This window comes from Echeneis naucrates, chromosome 21 (genome assembly GCF_900963305.1).
Source record: "Echeneis naucrates chromosome 21, fEcheNa1.1, whole genome shotgun sequence".
Lineage (NCBI taxonomy): Eukaryota > Metazoa > Chordata > Actinopteri > Carangiformes > Echeneidae > Echeneis > Echeneis naucrates.
Genome location: NC_042531.1, coordinates 2,893,857 through 2,912,831, shown reverse-complemented (window position 1 = coordinate 2,912,831; position 18,975 = coordinate 2,893,857).

Genomic DNA, 18,975 nt, shown 5'->3' with positions numbered 1-18,975 from the left:
GAATAAACTGCACAAATGGTGACTGTTTTCAGATGCAGATCATTCGGAGCTCCAGAGAGTATTTCAGGCAGCAGGGTTAATTGAGTTAAATCACCTTTCTGTTCCTAATCCCGTCTTGTCATAGAAGCACTTAGATTGCAAAGACTCGGAGTACTTTTACTCATGCAGTTATCAGCAGAATGGCAGCTGCAGATATCGGTCAGGGCCTTCGAGTAATGCTCGCAACAAATGTCGGAAAGGGGCGAAAAGAACGAACTCACTGACTTTGAAGATTGTTGTGGATGAAAATCCAGGAGATCAGCAGCTCCAGAAAGTTCATATTCTGAAATGGAGCTAAAAAACAAACAACAACCATCCAGTGAGCAGCAGCTCTGAGGAGGAAACAGCCTGTTGATTCGAGGCGTCATGTTTCAGATTTGTGCTGAGGCAGCAGATGTTAGAGTCTGAATTTGGTGTTGACAGGATGCATCTACGAACCTGAGCTGCAGTGTGCCCACCATCTGCCGTACAAGTGATGCCAAAACCACACAGATGCCTCTTCCTGCACATGAATCAGTATTTAAGTGTCGGTATTTAGGAGATGTACCCGGCAGACCATCAGCGAATGAAGGCCTCAGTCAGAATTCGTATGGTGTTCCTAATAAAGTGCCTGCTGAGTGCAGACCGACACCAGAAACAGCTGATCCCCGTGATGCTCCATTCTCATTAGAGCAAAATGTCAACTTGTTCAAAATACTTAGTTCTTGATATTTGCCTTTTTGTGGAACATTCTGGTTTTCATTCCAAAGAAAGGTTGGAAATTAAAATACTAAGATATGTTAGTCAGTAGTGTGCTTATTGAAGAGAGCACGCCAATTTACTTCATGAAGGTTAAAGACTGAGTAGATTTCTGTACTGCTGAGATGTCCAAGTAATTCAGGTGAGCAGAAACATTAGTGAGATCTAAGTGAGCGGCGAAGGGCGGTCTGAAGTTCTGGAAACCCCCCAAACTGTGGCATGTCAGAATGTGGATCTGTTGGGGTTTTCAGGAGAGGCCGGGCCAGATGAGCTTTCAAGAGCTTCTGGAAGACAAAGGGACGTTCTGGTCTGGTGGGATTCAGGAACTTGACCCACCACCAGGGAACCGCGGATCAGGACAGTCTGGACTGGAATTGATTTGTTTGTCCGGACAGCAACGCTGGATGAATAACACAGCTGCTGAGAGGAAACCTGATGACTTCGGGGCAGATTGCTGCAGTCAGGACCATCAGGCAGGGCTTCCCCGGGATAACCAAAGAGCTGCGTGGCGTTCAGGAAATAACCTGACTGATTTGATGGAAGGTTTTTCAATAAGCAGCAGAAAGTCTTTCTCTGATGATTTTCGTTCAAACCTCAGCTGGTGTCCACTTATGAGGGAGGCTGGTAGAAGACAGCACATTAAGATTCACAGTTCACTCCTCAGTTTATTAAACTTCTCAAATCTTTGTTTGAGCTTTACGTATCTCGCTAACCCCTTTAACACCTCGAGCATGTGAAGGCTGACAAATACTCGTCAAGTGGCTCTTTTTCCACAGAAGTTTTAACGTTTGATCTTTTTTTAGATTCAAAAAATTCTGAACTTGTGCAGTCAACGATTCAAAAGCTCTCAGATAGAGATGCTGGAAGTGTTTGACAAAATGCATCAGGCTGCTTGAAGAGCACGGTGAAGTTTTTGAGGTTGTGGGTTCAAACCTTGGCCAATTCTGAAGTCCAGCACACAGATGAAACACTTAAAGACTGAAATAAATAGGCCTCAAGGGTCGAGCGTGGTGTTTTGGAGAACTTCACAACAGTTGAGAGAAGCTGTCAGGGCATGTCGGCCGAGTCGGTTCATGGAAAATGCTGCGAAAACAATCGTGAGGTCATTTCACTGATGCTACTTTTTAGTTTAGAAAAACACACATTTTAAATCAGAACCAGAATTAAGTGGAAAAAAAGCAGCAGTGTGTGAAGCAGAAGTGCAACAATGTGTGTTGATGGGATTTATTAACTATATTTATTTAACTATAAGTCATTTGGTTTTAATTCTGACGTATTTAGGAGTCTCGGTGAATGTGGTAGATCATCACACAGTCGGGGAGTTTGGTGTCAAATGCGTTCTGCTGCAGTTTGTTAGAAAATCAGCAGACAGTAAAACATTATAAATCATGTGTGTCGTGAGACTATAATGAAACAAAACTTCTTTTTTTTTTCCCCTTCTGAGGCCAAAACCTGTGAAACTTTTTTCCTCTGACACTCTGAAAGAAAAGAGGAACGACAGACGCACGCACACGTTTTCTACAAACCTCAAATCAACTTGCTCAGATCCTGCTGCTTTCATAATTGATAGGTTTTGCATGCTACTGAAATAGATTCCGACTGTGTTACTCATTTATTCACTCGCGGCTTCGTACTTAAGTACTCCCCTTTTTGCCTCGTGCTAGTTGTGGTGTTTGAGTATCAGTCGCTTCACTATTTTTTTTGTGTGTCACCAGTTAAACTTGATAGACACTCACAAAACCATAATAAAGATTGACAACAGTGATTATACCAGTTAAACTCTTATTGGGCCATCAAAAATATATCACATATTTCTGATTATGCACAGTCACACAGAGTTGTCTGGCTGGACAAATCATTTGCACATTGATTCTAAATCGGCAATTATCGCGAGCTGTAATGAAAGTGAAACTTAAATTTGCATGAAATGAAATTTGATGAATTTAGTAAAAACAAAGAAACAAACAAACAAACAAGCTGGAATGTGTGTTTTCCTCATTCCTAATGCGTATGCAGGGGAAGCGTTACATGACGAGCATCCTGATGGAGCGTTAGTGACACAGAGCAGGAACACTAATGATCTGCTGCAGTGAATAATATCCCAGCTGTTCATAAGGATTCTCATTATATCCTATCACATGTCTCCTAACATGTATTTATGATCAGGCTGTAGTCTGTTGTCAGAGCTGCTGAACTCACGCATTCCAAAACCGGTCTGAGGCGACGTCTGCTTAGTGACCTGGAGGATTAACAAGCTGCAAGTGGCCATTAGAGGATGGAAATGAAAGGGAGAGGGGACGAGGGGTCAGCAATAAGAGCGTAACGGGAAAAGTTTATCCACGACATCACACCGCCGCCGGTCTGGACTGCTGACAACAAACAGGTTGGGTCCACGGATTCATCCTGACCCCAACATCTGCTGCCGCAGCAGAAATCCAGATCCGTCAGGCCGGACTAACTGTCTGGTGTTGGTGAAGCGGACGTTTTCAATTCAATTACATTCAATACAACTTTATTCATCCAGAAGGCGATTCAGCTTGACAGCAGACATGCAGTAGTGCTGTCCTGCCCCCCCCATGACGTGGAGAAAACAAACCAAAAAAAGACTACATTACAGATGATGGGCTGTAATAAGCCCACACAGGGTTCAAGGCCCGAGTCCCACATGGTCCGACATCGCTTTAAAAGCCTGACAGCAGAGGGGATAAAAGATCTGGAATAACGATTAGTTTTCCTGAGTGGAGCTTTAAATGGCTGTCCAGAGGGCATGAGCAAAAATTCCGCAGGCATGATGTGGTCATGCAGCTCAATAATACCTACTGCTTTCTTGACCACACGTTTGTCCCAGAGGGAGGGCAGCGCTTCTCGCTGTACTCCAATTATTTTTGGGGCAAACCTTCTTCTTACCTTTCACACTGGAGCAGGTAAGAGGACTTAAAACACACAGTGAATCTTCTTAATTCTGTTAAAGGACTTCGACTTCCTCAGCAGATGGATCTGCTACTTCCTTTGTTGCCCTTTCATGGCAATTATTTCTGTACAGACATCAAATTTGAATTGTGTGTCAAAAAATGTGCCTAAATATTTATAGGAGTCCAGAATCTCAACCTCCTTGCTGTGAATAGAATTAACAGCAGGTTCGCTTTTATTCTTGCTGAAATTGACAACATGTTCTTTAGTTTTCGACACAATTAGGTCACAAGGGTTTTTGTCACAGCAGCTGACAAAGGCAGAGAGTGCACCACAGCGGCTTAAAGCTCAAGCTCAAGCTCGACTGTCATCTGAGAACCAAGTTAAAGAAGGAATCAAGATGATCGATTTTAAATGTGTGGTTGCAGATGAGAAATCGGCAAACAGAAGTCTTGCATGGGAGTTTGGTTTCTGGTGATGCTTGTAGATTCTTTTTGAGAATGGAAATCGTCCACCTCCCTCCCAGCCTGGTGTGAATGTCGCAAAGGGTCCAGGGTCCTTTTAAGATCCCCCTGAAATGCAGGGCGACTGGCCTGAACTGCTCCAAGATGTCTCTGCTGTTGTTGCTGGTCCAGCTCAAGGTTCAACGGAGCGGTTATCTGAGTGACCGGAGCCTCTCTGTCAGCTCCTCCCACTCTGACCTTTGACCTCTCTCATCAACGAGGTGTCTCCTCCACAGAGCTGCGGATCCCTGGAAGGATTCTCTGTTCTCTTTTCTATGTTTTTGGCCTCATTCTGACTAAAACCTCTCCAGACTGAAAGATCAGCAGGCTCTACTCGAGCATTCATGCTGCATTGTGAGTCACTGAGATCACAAAGCTGATGTAGAACTGATCGTCTGAACCTGAAGGAGAAATAAGTACAAAATAACTCAGAAGAAAAATAAATTGCAGCTTACATTATGCACCTTCTATATGTCATGAACTGAAAACAGCCTTCAAATTAGACACTTTCATTTCCTTTGGAGATTGAGTAGCACAAATTTTATGACAAAGTAAATACGGCTTTCAAAAGCGTCTGTGTAAATCTCTGCCGGAAAAGCCATCATCTCCCAACGTGCTTATTATCCAGCCAACTCAAACACTCTCCTCGTGTATTGAACTTCACTCAGTTTGGAAAAAATGTGTACAATCTGTTCACCTGCTGCCCCCTCGGCACCTTGGGAGCTCTGCTGCTGACAGGACAGCGGAGGTGAGAGCGTGGAGTCGGCTTTGCTGCCTCTGATGGCTCGTGTCTGGTGTGAAGCTGAAAGCCGACATGTGAAAAGGAAGTGTCTGACAGCGTGTGTCACAGTGGCAGCGCGTCTGTCTGCAGCCCTGAACTGAGCCGTGTAAAACCGAGATAATACCAACAGGGAGACACCAACCGGTCCGGAAGAACTGCGGCATCTTCAGCAACAAGGAGAGCAGGCAGTGCTGTAATGGAGGCCGCGGCCCCGCTGAGTCCCCATCTGAGCACCACGGAGCCAAACTGAGACCACAAGAAGAGGCAAGAAGAAGCTGCAGCCTCCTTCCAGGATTCATCTCATTTTTATTTGGTGGATTGTTTTTGCAAAGCAGCTTCACTTCACTTCACTTCTGTTCCTTTAAGACTTTTCCAAAAGCTCTGCATTTGCCTGAGCAGCTTTTTCTCTGATTATACGCAGAATAAACAAGAGAGGAAAAGTTCCAAGGTTTCCAGAGAACCAGATGAAGTTTTCACATGTTATAACCCCACAGAAAGTGATTTGGGACAAACTGGGCACGATTGAAAACAAAGTGAGTGAGAACTTCTGCAGGAGTATCGGAACCAGCTGTCTGAACAAAGTCAAGGGAAAAGGTCCAGCTGGTGGATAAATCCGAGAGCGATTCCCTCATTTATTTAAAGAAAACTCACTTTTCATGAAAAGTTTGGTTCACAGTGGACTGGAAGCACGTTGCAAAACAGTTGGAAGAAAGTGTGACGTGTATACAATTTCTATTAAACTGGGGAAGATGGTTCAGTGAAAAACTATTTGAATAACCCGCCTACAGAGAGCATGCAACAACTATCAGTGATAAATAGTTAACTAACTTTTGGATGAAGCTGAACGCGAGATAGGAGCAATAATTAAATATTATAAATAGCTTCGAAGGAAAGCTATCTAAACCAAGCAAGGTGGAATATTTACATTGAATTATTCAGAGCTGCGGTGGTGTCGATTCAAAACTTTTTCAGAAAGAGGCTTTTTCCTTGATGCCGAGGGCATCAGAGGAGGGGGGCCACTGAAAAATCCCCATTTATCATCATGATCATTATCATCATCCCCGTCCTCTTAAATTTTTTATTTTCAGCGCTTTCAGAGTGAAAACGCAGGAAAATGATCTGCTGACAATATTTGCATGGTAGTCGGAGCCAAAAATGAACGTTTCGCAGGTTGTTGTAGTAAATGGGGCAAAGAGAAATCTGTGAAGTGAACGTAGACTGGTTTGACACCAGAATGAGTCTGGTGATATACGCGATCAGGACGTGATGAGAAATCACACAGAACGGGAAGACTCAAAGAAAAAGTAAGAAGTCAGAATCCAGAAAAGGTTTCGGTACTCGGTCCGACTGTCGGGCTCGGGGAAGGAATCTGAGTCAAAAAGAGGCAGGAAAGCAACAAACACAAACTGACGAGATACACAGGCGGGGGAGGGAAGACAGGCAATGGGACACAGGAAGTGGGAATCTGAAAAGGGAGGAGAGGTGAGGATCAATCATCTGGATGAGACACGACAGGTCAGCCAACCAATCAGAAGAGAGGACTCTTCTGATTGGTTGCAAAGCTTCACCGGACGTGACTGCGTAGTTGTGACATCACAAAGTTCCAAAAATCCTGTGCAGCTCCTGAATCCAGGCTGAGAGCATTTTCCTGCAGATTGAGCACTTTTCATGCTTTAGCAGCATTAATACAGAACCTGGACCTGATTTATGGCACAGAAGGAACAGACAAATCATTTCACATGATGTGGGACCTTTAAATATTCTATTTTAGTACTTTCAAAGTTCGAAAGACTTTTGAAACACTCGTCTCATTTCAAGTTTGAACAGAAACATCATCAGCATGTTAATAAACTTCCCAGCATGCATTGCGTGGTGGTTAAAACTCTGGTTTGTCACCTGATGAAAACCTCTTTTGCCTTTAATGTGCGTTTGGCCGTCTGTAATTCTTTTCATAATGCAACTGAATTCAGTCCTCGTCCACACAGTGAATGTAATGATGGAATAAGCTCGCTGTTTTTCCTCAAAGAGGAGCAGCAGCTGCTAAGAGAAAGGCAATATGATGAATAAGCAGCATGAAGTTGTTTTTATTATTATCATATTTTTTTTAACTTGTCGAGCTCACCTGAAATACTCCGAGGTTCTTTTACAGCAGAAGGGGAACGTCGAAGCAGGATAGGAACGACTGTTTTGGAGAGTGAAACGTTAACCTCTACATCTACATTTCTTTAACTGTTCAACGCACATTTTGAGTTGTTTAGTTGAGTACTGAATTAGATTCTACATTGACCACAATAATAGAAAAGATAGGAGTTTAAATGTAATGTTTTATATTCGTCCAAACTTTTGCTACGGTTTCGTGAATCGCTGAGCCGACACAGAGCTGCTGACCTGCAGGCAGATCGGCGGGTGGTAAAAGCCTGCCTCGGTTCTTTGCCCCTGCGTTCTGGTATTGTGCTTGGATTGTTGAGCAGAGGAGGCTGATCAGCTGGGTCCTGCCCAAGAGGAGCTGATGACCCCTGACTCAACCTCATCTGTTTTCCCCCTGTGGGTAAAAACTCCAGGAGCTCAGAGCCGACCGCCACCGCCGCCGCCGAGGCGCTGCTGCTGCTGCTGCTGCTGCTCATGGATCACCAAGAAAATCTGCTTATAGCATCCTGCGGCGCTCCACACATCACGGCAGGAAGACAGTCAGGGAAACAGCTACTGCGTCATGTACACCTGTAAGATACGGCGAGACGGGTCAGAGCGGGAAAAAAATGGGCTGATAAAAAGAAACTAATGGGCTAAAAACAGAGGAGAAGGTTTGTAGTTAAATTATACCTGCAGTTTTATTCAACACTTGACACCATGAATATAAGTGTGCGGTGTTGTGATTTCATAGTCATAGATTACATCCCCCTTTTCACCTCTGTGTGTGTGTGTGTGTGTAGTCAGAAAGTGTGTGACTGCTGGCTTTTCATTTCTCACAGAAAATAACCAGTCAACATGTGAAAAACGGTTCCCCTGGATAAATAGTTAGTATGGGTCATGTTTTTTTCTCATGAATTTGAAAAGGTGTATTATTCACCGCAAAAAAACAAAAAACACAACACAAACCAAAAAAACCAAACGATGATCACTCTGTAAAATATTATTCATAATGGCCTCATCCCCGGTAGATCAACATGACACGACAAAGAGAAGAGCACAATGCAACCGGAGGTTAATGTTTAGTGGCTGCTCGCCAAGATATCGCGTGACCTTTAGAGGTTCATGGATGAACCAGCGGGACACTTCTTCATTCCTGCAGCCGACGAGCTGAGAGGAGGAGAAAAGAGAAGGAGAGCTCATTAACAGAAAATTGATCAGGCCTGGATCTATCCAGCTCTAATGCCAATATTCTTCCCAGGCTGATGTCTTCGCTAACACCGAAACAAGAAATCAGTGGCCCTATTACAGAGACTACAGAAGTCTACATCAGCCAGCTAATGACTTTGTTTACAGAGTCCCGAAGAATAATTATTATGCAAGTGGCAATATGGGGCTGATGGGACTGCAGCCATTTTAATCCACCCGTAAAGGCTGTGACTGATATCAGTTCATTTTTTTCTTTTTTTTTACTATGAAGTAAAAAGCGCTAATCCAAAATGTCTCCTGAATTAACTAAAGGGCAGAAATGCTGCAGAACGAATGGCTTGGTTTAGGTTTTCAGTTTATGTGCTCATAATTAAGATGGCTGCCATCAGCGCCGCCGTGATTTGTTTTCATTTTCAGAAGTCATGGTGTTATACGATCCCCTGGTTGTATTGAAGTCTATGGGAACATTGTCATACCTCTCCCTTGATTTATGAACTCAGTTTGTTACAACGTGATTTTCATTTTTTTTTATTCAAAGTGCGGCTCGGGGCGTGGCTACTGAGTGATTGACAGACTGTACCACCCAATCAGAGGCGGACAGATCCACTCCTCCGATTATAGTTTCTTCTGGTTTGAAATAAATCAAAGTGACAATTAGCACAGATGTTCCAGACAGCAGTTTAAATCATCAACGGGTTTCCACTTGTTTTGGAGTTCATTACTTTTTTGTGCTTGATGATCTAAGCAGCTTGGAGCGCAAGAAAAAGGGAAGTAAAGAGAAGAAGAGAGGCATAAAACCTTCAGTGTCTAATTTGATTTTAAGTTTCAGATCCCTCTGTCTTACTTCAGTGTTGATGTGAAGATATTGTTTTAGTTTGGTAATAATTCAAAATTTTTTACACTCATCGTGTGACTTTCTTCAAAATCACACGTTCTGTATTTTCCACCAGTGCTGCCGTCTTTTCCTGCCATTGCATGCAAAGTTAAGTGAGACTATTTCCATCAGCAGCAGCTGGTATTGTGGATGTCGGAGTGGAGGCAGCCAGCAGAAAATGGCCGATTTACCCAGAAGAACAGCTCCTCAGCCTTTATGCCCCCAGATAGTTTGTGATTGCCTGCAAATCCACCAAGTCTTCAAAACTGAATGACAAAATCCATTGTTTATTTCTCCAGAATAACAATTTTCTGATCGGATGCCTCCATCAACAGGACAACATCATTTCAACATCTCACTGAATCTGCACAAACATGGTTAAGAGATAAACGTGTTTTGTCATGTGGTAACACAACGGGTAGGTTAAAGGAAAACGATCTTCGGGTTAATGTCCCTTCTTTGTGAAGGTTGGAGAACCTTCCTAATTAAAGTTAGGACATTAATCTCCCGGTCAAACTGAAGCAACAATCGCACTCGTGCTCAGAAGGAACCGTTCATGGCTGCTGGTGGAAAATTGGAAACCAGCGGCGGCCTGATCCGCCCACACTGACGAGCCATAATTCCTGCAGCCGCTGACGGTCTTTGTCAGCTGAACACAATCATACGGTCTACGGGGATTAGCTAAAATGACAGATGCTATTGTTTCTCTTGGGAAAAAAGTCCCTGCGGGTCCGATGGCACGATGGTGTAGGAAGACCTGCAGGAACATCTGATAAGGCGGCTCGTGTTAAAACACCTGATCTCATCCATCTGTGGAAATATGTGGAAAAGGAGAAGGGCAACCTAGTAAACATTTTCCAATCCTTGCTATAGCAAATGGTGAAATGCTGTTGATGTCAGACTCGGTTCATATCGTCTCTGGAGTTGAGCTGGAATGGAAACAAGCCTTTGCATGTGTGGTGAGATAAAGTGAAATTTCTTTGGAGAGCAATGCAAAGACTGTCCTATTTTTATTTTTTATTTCATTTTCCACAAAAGGAAAATTGGCTAGAGACCTTCTACAATATGAAATTTGATGACGTTGTTTCCTCTCTCAAAGATTACCTGAGTTTTTGTCAGTGGAGGGACTGTGAGGAATGATGTCAGTAATAAAATCAAGCGCAGCAGTATTTATAAGAGCGCAGCGTATTTTTATTTTTTCATTTGTTTGCTGTGTGAGTCATTCGGTTTAATGTGACACACGTGACGGATGGATGGGGAATATTGTAGCAGACAGATATAACATGTCGTAACTCACTCTCAGTGAGATGTCTGTGTTTGTGTCGGCTGGATTTCGATGAGGAGGTGTGGTCGCAGTAATTCATCTCTAAGTGCGGCGGTTTAACAGAAAATCATAGCAGCAATAAGAAATACCTGAATTTCACTGACCTGTGTGCATTTTGCGTGCTGTCACACAGTACCAGGGTTTAGCAGCAAAAGTTTCCAGTGATCCAAACTTCTTCTTCTGCGAGTTCATTTCAGTTTAATTTACATTTTCTTGTCTGACTGCCCCATCAACGGGATAATGTCATTTGAAAAATTCATTTGTTTTACATTTAGGAAATGTCAACAGTTAACTGGCCTTTGCGATCATGATTACAATAATAAATACGTGGTTGAGGTTTGGGAATGATCACTGTCACGCTTTTTAAGACAATAACAGCTGGAGTTGAAGTTGAGGACCTTCCTTTATAAAAAGAACTGGACTTCCTTCAGTAGAAAACATTTTCTTGCTGATCCATCCAGTCACCTAGATCTCTCCTCTCTGCGGATTCTTCTCCATCATCCATCATCATCAGGAGAACTGCTGGAACGCTCCGGCCCTTGAAGGACTGATGCTGCTCCTGACTGATGTTCCTTCCCGGAGGACGAGTGCCACGTCTCCAAACGTGGTCACGGACCGAAGCTACCTGGACTGGTCAGGTCAACGAGGCTCAGCTAAACCCGCCCTGTGCATAAATACATTCCCTGCTGGAGAACTGCACCGTGGGTAATCCACGTTCCGCTATATAATGCTTTCCTTTTCATCTCGGACCTTTGAACCTCGCTGTTTCTTCGCAAAACCAACATTTGCTCAAACGAGCAGATGGAAATAATATAAAGAAAGAGTTAAATTACATTTAGCTTTCACTGATGAATGGAATCAATAAACAATATTTAGGCCAGCTCTTGGACTAGATTAGATCTTGGAGTTTAATGACGGTGAAATCCTGTGAAGGATGAATTTAAAGCACAGCTGACTGAGCTCCAGGCTGTGGGAAAAATACTGGACACATTTAAGGAGAGACTTCAAAGTCCAGTAGGAGCAGACAAAGCAGAATTCTTAATATACTGGGTGAACTGTTGACCGCTGCCATTAACTCTTGAGTGATATTAACGTGCTGTATTTCACAGCCCGTTTGAAAAGTGGATCCAGCTTTCATTTGTGACCGACGAGTGATTCATACATGAAGGAACGGGCAAACCCGGATAACACAATGTCAGATCCGAGGAGCGACACGCCGGCGTGACAAACAAGGATGGCCCAGAGTAGCGAAAAACAATTAGCTCCTGTTGAAACAGGTCGACGCACATGAGGGATGATCAAAGTACGAAATCGAAGCACGGCTGCGAGGACTTGTTATTGGTTGCAGAGTAACAGATGAAAAGGCCTCTGTGGTTTCAGGCGTCTTCCAGCAGCCAAGGAAGGGTGTCGCATCACTTCTCCTTCTGCTCTCCCAGAGGCTTTGGGGGGTGGGGGGGGGGGGGGTGCTAGGTCTATCAGCGACAGCCTCGGCAGTCAATCTATTTTCAATGTCCCAAAGCTTAGACAAAGAAACGGCTTTGAAAAGTACAAGGCTGTCCGTGTACAGTCATCATCAGTTTCCTTTGTTGCGTAATGGCTGCTCACGCCGAGCATCTCTGCCATGGAGGATGTATTGATGAGCCAAGGTCGTCACACGGCCAGGTTTGGTGTCGGCTCTTTTTTTTTTTTCATCTTCTTTAATGAGCTGTTGACCTGTAGTATTAAAATCTGTGTTGGAAACTGACGCTCATCTTTTACAGCCACCATGGAGATTAACTTCAACATTCACACCCGCCCTCCTCTCTTCCTCCGCCTAAACTCGGTCAGACACAGTCACGCTCCAGTCATGTGACCCGATGCCGAACCTCGGGGCCGGGCACTACTGTGACATTAGTGATTAATGGTCAGAGGCGACATCCAGTTCCAGAGCAGCTCAGTCGTGTGAGGTGTGTTCGGTGCAGGCGTTTCATCTTCACACTTTAACCTGGAATAAATGAAATCGATTGATTGGCTGTGGATTATTGTGAGTCTACCGTTGTGGATTTTTCATTGTGTGCAGTACAACTGCTTCCATCTGGTGTAACAGTTGGTTTCATTTCTTTACCTACCTGAGTATAGTTACTTTTCATCCCTGGGACATGTGGATACTTAAAGTGATATGAAACTCTGTGAATATGAGAGAGATCAATATGAAAACTATTCCTGGAAAAAGGCAGACTGATATAATGGGAACCATTTTGTTTTCCTTCTGAAGGATTTGAGTATTATGAAGGTCAAAGACAAGAGCTGGCATCACAGTCACATATTGCCTATTCAGCAGTTTAATAAGGGACCGTGTCATACAGATGAATGTAATTAAAACAATCACTGCAGACTGAGCTCAAGCTGAACAGATTGTTCTGGTACCATTTGATTAAACCGTGAGCAGCCTGTGAATATCTTTGTGACTTCCTGTACAGACTGTGACGGCTTGCTGGAAACTGTCTCGACTGCAGCTCTTTGTCATCGCTGCCTGCTCTCCAGATGAGGTGCACTTCATCCAGAATGAAGCAAAGAGGAGAGAAGAAAAAAAAAAAAAAGAAAAAAGAAAAGAACGAAAAAGGGTCTTTTAGTTTCTCCCATTTCGGCAGAACAAATATCGTTCAATCTGTCCTCCACACGGATGGATTACCGGATGGGCCGACCGGGCATCGGGCCAGGAGCTCCGGAGCCTCTGCGTGAAGAGACTGTTAATATTTTTTGTTCTGAGGCTCAGAGATCACAGGTAGATGCAAAACGATCCCTAAGAGAAGCACATCGACTGGAAAGAGACACAAAACGACCACAAAGAGACAGCAATCATTACCGTCCCCCAAGTTTAATCACATGGTTATTACCACACCAATGGTGACGAAGCTCTTTTAATGAGGTGTGGATTTGAACCTAAAGTAAATGTTTCCTTAAACCTTAATTGATCATCAGTCTGCTGGAAACCTTTTTTTGTGCCGTTGGACTTACTTCTGAAGTATGTATGAGTCAGCGCTCCTATAACGGTACGTGCTCCTCCAGGTGAGCCACCGTGACCCCCTCCCCGCTCATTTGGCTCCGTGATTGCATCCAATCATTTCTGCAGATTTGTCAGCTGCACATTCTTGCAGTCAATTGTCAGTTTAATGACATCCCAAACTCTCCGCCTGAGTCTTCAAACCAGCTTGAGCCATCTTTTGATTTGACTTCTTCCTGATTGGGATACTTCCAGCGTAATCATGCCGCATTATCATGCAGGAAGTAGCGGCTGAAGACGGGGAACTACCGCCATAAAGAGACGCACAAACACTGTGGCATTCGAGCACGATTGATTCACGTAAAGAGGAATCAAAGTGTGCCAAGAAACACATTCCCCACACCTGGACCGCTGACAGGAGGCGGGTTCGGCCCATTGATTAATGTCGTAGGTGCCAGTTTCTGACCCAACCATCTGTGTGCTTCAGCAGAAATCCTAAATCATTAGACTGATGTTTTAAGGGTCCAGTTTTGGTGCGCCCCGGCCGGCTGCAGCCTCCAGTTCCAGCTCGCTACGTGTTGTGCATTCTGAGATGTTCAACTGTCCACAGTCACAGCGAGTTTAACCGAAACACTCTCATCAACAAGGTGTTTGCAGTTTGGTTTTTTTTCCACTGCTGTTGTTGTTGTTGTTGTTGTTGTTTTTGGCTCCGTTCTCATTAAACTCTCTCTCTCTTTAAAATCCCAGGAAACCAGCCAATCTGGCACCGACAGTCGTGCAACAGGCAAAGTCAGCGAGGTCGTAACGTTTCTGCGACTCTGACGTTTGACGTGAACATTAACTGAAGCTCCTGCTTTGCTGCCAAACGATTGGCCGATTGATTGATTGCACGAATAAGAAAGTGCACAGATGTTACTCAGTGAGGAGTCAGGGGTTTTTTTTGGTGTGTGTGTGGGGGGGGCTTTCAGTGAGGAGTGCCCCGGGGCGTATTATTTTCAGTAGTCTGCCTGCGGAGCTCTGCTGTAGTTAAGATCACATCTGTGACCTCCTGTCCAGCAAAGCGTACAAACTCTCTGAGGTGCTGTTAAATAACAGCAAGATGGACGGAGACCAGGGGTGGGAGAAGGGGGGGCACACTTCACGGGCTTGAGAGGACCCCGTTGCACAAACCCCCATACATCACCATCATTACTTTGAAGGGCTGAAGATTAGTGATAACGGGGGCGGCTATATCACATCAGCAGTGACATGATAACAACAGATATAGGTCATCAGAGCGGGGAATACTGAGCACACTCCAGCATGATGGAGGTTACACAACTGCAAATTTGCTGCATGCGGAATGAGAAGCATTTGGTTTGGGGGGGGGGATTACGTCCACTTCGCATGATTTACATACATGAATGAAAGACAATTAGATGGAGGGCAGTGGTCACCTTGCTTAAATCAGGAATGTCAAGGATCTTGGCGAAATTGCTTTCCCTTCCTCATTTGCATGAGTCACGAATCCCACTCGGCTACAATTGGACAGCAAATGTTAGCGGTATCTGTGAGTGTCCAGGTATTTCCTCATTATGTTTGCCTGTGTCTGTGTGGGGCGAGGTCAGCTGCTGATAAGTGGAACAGATTAAAGTATGATTGTTTCATGATTAGAGTTTTTGCTCATTCCTATCTCCTGTCCCATATTTCATCTGCTTCCCCCCTCCTCCTGCATATCTAGCCATCCTTGGTCCCCGTGGCTTCTGGCATAACAAATCCATCAAAACCTTTATGGTCACTTGAGTCTGCATCACAATCACGCTGCCAGCGGTCACACCTTAATGATTTGAGTGCTTTCTGACGGCCTCAGCAGCCCCCTCACCATCGCCGCTGCTCATCCGTCAGCATTTCGCCATCAGACTGTGACAGCGCAGCAGTAATGGTGTAGCGTTTCTGTTTTGAAGGTCACTTAATAGTTTAAAGTGACAGGGGGGAGCGAGGGGTCTGCGTGTCATTCAGGCCCAATACCAGTTTGACATCTGCTTCCCTTGACGTTCAATCAGAGTGATTTTCCGTTTCCCACTCAGGGCTCTGTGATTCTGCGGCCCGTCTCTGGCTCAGGCAGGTGGGGAGTGATGAATGTGGCTCCGGCTCAGGCAGGTGGAAAATGATGAATGGCAACAATCATGGTTGACCATCAGTGGAGGCTACACAAAGCAGCAGCACAAAGGAAATTATTACCGGAGGAATTCTCTTAAATGAATCCCCTTTACGACGTCTCATATATATATTTATATAAAACCAGAGAAGTCCGAGTCAGTAACGATGGTTGCTCATCCTGAAGTTGGTGTAGCAGTTATAATGACAGCTGCTGCTTCTGTTTTCCTGTTTCTGTCAGCTTTGACTCAGCACAGAGCAGACCCACACAGTTCAATTCACTTTGTTGTCTCCTCATTGTTACTCTCACACACACACACACTTTCTCCTGCTCTGCAGCTTCTCTACTCTCTTGCCCGCCGACTCTTGAGGGCTTCCGGTTCAGCTCCTCCGAAAAAACACGAACTGAAAGTCCTGAAAAGGAGGACAACCATTTTCTCTGGGCGCCGGCGTGTGTGTGTGTGTGTCTGTGTGTGGTTGTTTCCGGGTTCAACGTGTCACTGAGCCAGCAGAGAGTCAGAAGTCGGTCGAACAGGTAACACCTGTGCCAATTAGAAACGGTGCCGCTCCCGTGAGTCCCTCCCACACGTCACTTCCCTGCAGCCGGGCCCAAATTTATCGCCTGACTACGAATACAACCCCGGCCGAGCGCCAACACTTTGTCTCTGTGTCCTACACAGTTCCATGCATGTGGCCCCAGCTACCCCTCCCTGCGAGATGCATTAAGAAAGGAAAATGGGGCTGCTCTGTTTGTCAGAGTCTCATCGCTGCTGACAGCTCAGCCTCACTGCACAGATTCTGTCTGTATGGGCTGGAAGTCAGGAAGTGAAGGTGTGTCTTCCACCTGCTGCTCTAATAGGATGGCTGATGTGTGAAGTTGGTATTTTTTATCTTGAGGACAGTGAAGCAGAGAGAATTGACCTGGTGGAGCTAAAATGCAAAAAGGTGCATCCTCTGAATGTCAAATTTCAAAAGATTTAGCTAATGAACAAAACTTCAGAGTCCAGAAAATCATGGCAGGTCCAAATAAGTGGGACTTTTATTTATTGGTACGACGGCTCCAGTAGAATTTTGAGGCATTTGCATTATACTTTAGTCTTTTCAAAGTTTTATACTTTTATGTGGCACTCATCGGTACGTACTGTTCTCTCTTTGCTAATATTATTAGAACTTTCTTAAATCTATATCTTACCTTTTGTACGCTTTCTTGTAATATTTCGGTTTCCTTTCTACTTGTAATGAATAGTAGAATTTCCCCAGAGGATTTATTACGTAGTTTTTTGATTCTGACTCTACACTTCAGAGGCAAATTAAACTTTGTAAATTATTATCACTGTTATAAATAATAGAAAAGGTTGTGACAGACTGGGCGTCGTGTTCATGTCTCTGTTTTGTTAACAGCAGTTTGTTCAGAGTAGAAATGACTGAAGGTGCGTTTGGCTCAGGGGGTTTGAAGCCTGTCAGTCATCATCACAGTCAACTATGGGGGGGGGGGGGGGCAGGTTTCTATTGGTCGACTTAATCGCAGTGAGCTTGTAGGAGTGAGTTAGAAATGTGTGTTGTAAAACTATTAATAGCTTCATTACCAATGGATGAAAAACTGAAATGTAATGAATTACCCAATATCCAAACCAGTCAGCAGTAATTAGTGCCATTATGATGTCATTCTGCAGAGATACTATTTTCTTCAAAATGTTCGTCCATTTCATCCAAAAATCACCAACTCAAAGAAATTAAATCGCTCTCAACCAAAATGTCTGCTGCGACCTGCACGGGAGGAAAACTTCTTTCTGCTATTTCGTTCCACTGGCATGTAAATGTCGTGTGATTATCTTTTCCAATCACTGTTTAAAATTCCACAGCGGGGTCTTTATCCCCACCAACCTGAGAGTCACGCTCACGCTGAGAGGACTGGCAGGACTCGTATGTGTCTTCGGCATGCAAAGCAGCGTTCCACCTCCCAGGGCTGTTTTTTATTTTATTTAGAGGAACTCTTTCTGCACATTTTGAATCGCTTCATTGATAAGTAAGTGACAGCTTGAGATTGTTGGAATCCTCCCCTCTCCCCTTGTTTCATCGTCATTGAGCTGTGAAATGTTAAAGGGTCACTGATGAAAAAATAAGCTTGTGTGTGTGTGTCTGAGAGGTGCTGGATAACAGCTCTTAATTTCTATTAAAAATACATTATAAAATAAATCATGCGGTCAAGAAAAGTGCTACAAATTGCCAAATTACTATGCAAGATCCAATTAAATGCGTTCACAAATGACGCCTTTGAGGGAGATTAGAGTCTCATTCAGGGACGCTGAGTTACCAGATTTAAGGCCGAGCCAGAGGACACGTGCAAATATTAATCCTATCATTCTGAGCGGCCGGCACTCTATAATCAATACTGAATTAATTATAAATAAATCATAAATGGAATCAGTGGCTTCCAGACGGCAGTCAGACTGTCTGACTCGGAGAAACTGTTGATGTCACCTGATTTATGCCTTTAATCTGAGGAGCTGGTTGATTGTTGGACTACAGTCATCATCTGTGTTTGCACAAGATTTCTACATTTATATTTGCTCAAAGTACCAGAAGCCTTCACTTCCTCCTAAATGAATCAGATTGGTACGTTAGCTAAAGCGTCCTTCAAACGAACTCCTTTTTACCCTCTTAGTTATATATCACAAAAACATTTTTTACATCTCAGCCTGCTCCTTGAAAACTGGTGGTAGATGACATGAATGCAGTTTTTTTTTTTTTTTTTTGCTGCCCTGGTGGCGACAGAAATTGGAGGCACCTCCCGAGCAGACAGGAAGCCAAATCGGCTGAGTGGTGCAGAAGAGCTGCAGCTCGAAGCACCGAGGGTTGAAAACAGCAAGATTTTTATTGTTGTATTTACTAAACTTGGAGCAATAGAAAGGAACATTTTGCTAAACTGGCTTGCACACGATATGACAGGCAGCAGAAGCCCTTCTGTCTCCGGTAGGGAGCAAATTTGTCCTCCCCCCGATGAGATAATCACGCCGTCAGCTCAGGTTGCATCAGGGCTGAAAATGCGAACAGGCAGCACACAGAGTCTCGGTGGTGAATTGTGACTGACAGAGTCACAGGAAGAAAAAAAAAAGATTGTATCACTGATGCTGCGGCCCACTGGGAGTCCTCCCAGTGCTCAGTCCAGTATAGAACAGAAAAACACGGCTCAGATCAGACCGGAGCCTCAATTATTTCTCTGCTCACAGCAGGTTGTCCGCCTGCACATCAAGGCTATTTTCTATTCAGTATTGAAGTTTGAAGTATAGACATTTGTTTTGTTGCCTCCAAATGAGGAAGGACATGGCACCACCTTTAAATCATCCAGCC